At 42.2% G+C, this 2543-nt stretch overlaps 1 pseudogene; it reads left to right on the forward strand.

The window, feature by feature from the left end:
- Positions 1 to 484: 484 nt before the first annotated feature.
- Positions 485 to 1853, forward strand: LOC144252453 (SERPINE1 mRNA-binding protein 1-like; annotated as a pseudogene).
- The last annotated feature ends 690 nt before the right edge of the window (positions 1854 to 2543 follow it).

Consider the following 2543-nt stretch of genomic DNA (forward strand, 5'->3'; position numbering starts at 1 on the left):
ATAAAAATAAATAAAAATTACAGTGATCAAGTGATATTTGTACCTATGGTAATCTATATTTCCTTTGGTTGTTTTGGCAGCCAGTACTTCAGACAATGGCATTATCACACAATTTTCAACCAATATTAACAAGTATTTAACAATACTTGACTTTTTAAGAAACTGTAATGCTCTAGTTATTTATAATCAGGTTTTAGTTTGTGTTTCTTGTTTTTATTTGACCACTGCTCTTAAAGGGATTTGTTTTCTCTCTGGAGTCAAGAAAATATTTTGGATATTCGAAATATATAAAAAAAAAAAAACAGACCCATGATGCTTAACAATGGGGCTCCTCTGTTACTGTGCCTAAATTATGATAAACTTGAGACTTTTTTCCTGATGTAAAGAGTAATTTGTCGATCTTGTGGGAAGAGCTGAAGCAGGCGCTCTTGGCTCGGAGCGGCCCGCTGCAATCCGTGGAGGAACGGGCCACCGAGCCACCATCATGCCTGGGCACCTACAGGAAGGCTTCGGCTGCGTGGTCACCAACCGATTCGACCAGTTATTTGATGATGAATCGGACCCCTTCGAGGTGCTGAAAGCAGCAGAGAACAAGAAAAAAGAAGCCGGAGGGGGCGGCGTTGGGGGACCTGGGGCCAAGAGCGCAGCTCAGGCCGTGGCTCAGACCAACTCCAACGCGGCAGGCAAACGGCTGCGTAAAGAGTCCCAGAAAGACCGCAAGAACCCACTGCCCCCCAACGTTGGCGTGGCTGACAAGAAAGAGGAAACGCAGCCGCCCGTGGCTCTTAAGAAAGAAGGAATAAGACGTGTTGGAAGAAGACCTGATCAACAACTTCAGGGTGAAGGGAAAATAATTGATAGAAGACTAGAAAGGCAACCGCCTCGTGAAAGGAGATTTGATAAGCCACTTGAAGAAAAGGGTGAAGGAGGCGAATTTTCAGTTGATAGACCAATTATTGACCCACCCATCCGAGGTCGTGGTGGTCTTGGAAGGGGTCGAGGAGATGGATTTTTTTTTTCTTAAAGAGAGAGTGAGAGGGGGAGAGAGAGAGAGAGAGAGAGAGAGAGAGAGAGAGAGAGAGAGAGAGAATTTTAATATTTATTTTTTAGTTCTCGGCGGACACAACATCTTTGTTGGTATGTGGTGCTGAGGATCGAACCCGGGCGGCACGCACGCCAGGCGAGCGCGTTACCGCTGAGCCACATCTCCAGCCCGAGGAGATGGATTTGATTCTCGTGGCAAACGTGAATTTGATAGGCATAGTGGAAGTGATAGATCTTCTTTTTCACATTACGGTGGCCTGAAGCATGAGGATAAACGTGGAAGTAGCGGATCTCACAACTGGGGAACTGTCAAAGATGAATTAACTGACTTGGATCAATCAAATGCCACTGAGGAAACACCTGAAGGTGAAGAACATCCAGTGGCAGATACTGAAAATAAGGAAAACGAAGTTGAAGAAGTTAAGGAAGAGGGTCCAAAAGAGATGACTTTGGATGAATGGAAGGCTATTCAAAATAAAGATCGTGCAAAAGTAGAATTTAATATCCGAAAACCAAATGAAGGTGCTGATGGGCAATGGAAGAAGGGATTTGTTCTTCATAAATCAAAGAGTGAAGAGGCTCACGCTGAAGATTCGGTTATGGACCATCATTTCCGGAAGCCAGCAAATGACATAACATCTCAGCTGGAGATCAATTTTGGAGATCTAGGCCGCCCAGGACGTGGTGGCAGGGGAGGACGAGGTGGGCGTGGGCGTGGTGGACGCCCAAACCGTGGCAGCAGGACTGACAAGTCGAGTGCTCCTGCCACTGATGTGGATGACCCAGAGGCATTCCCAGCTCTGGCTTAACTGGATGCCATAAGACAACCCGGTTCCTTTGTGGACCCTCCTGTTCAAAGCTTTTGCATGCTTAAGGATCCCAAACGACTAAGAAATTAAAAAAAAAAAAAGAGACTGTCATTCATACCATTCACACCTAAAGACTGAATTTTATCTGTTTTGAAAATGAACTTCTCTTGCTACACAGAAGTAACAAATATGGTAGTCAGTTTTGTATATAGAAGTGTATTGGTAGCAGGGATGTTTTCATAATTTTCAGAGATTATGCATTCTTCATGAATACTTTTGTATTGCTGCTTGCAAATATGCATTTCCAAACTTGAAATATAGGTGTGAACAGTGTGTACCAGTTTAAAGCTTTCACTTCATTTGTGTTTTTTAATTAAGGATTTAGATGTTCCCCCAATTACAAACTGGTTTTAAATATTGGACATAATATCAGTTTTAATGCCTGCTTTGCATTTTCACACATGGTCAGCTGGGACATGTAAACTTTGATTTGTCGAATTTTATGCTGTGTGGAATACTAACTACTTTATGTATTTTAACTTAGTTTTAATATTTTCATTTATGGGGAAAAATCTTTTTTCACTTCTCATAATAGCTGTTATATATGCTAAATCTTTATATACAGAAATATTAGTACTTGAACAAATTCAAAGCACATTTGTTTATTAACCCTCGCTTCCTGCATGGTTC

The sequence above is a fragment of the Urocitellus parryii genome, unplaced genomic scaffold, assembly GCF_045843805.1.
Source record: "Urocitellus parryii isolate mUroPar1 unplaced genomic scaffold, mUroPar1.hap1 Scaffold_43, whole genome shotgun sequence".
Lineage (NCBI taxonomy): Eukaryota > Metazoa > Chordata > Mammalia > Rodentia > Sciuridae > Urocitellus > Urocitellus parryii.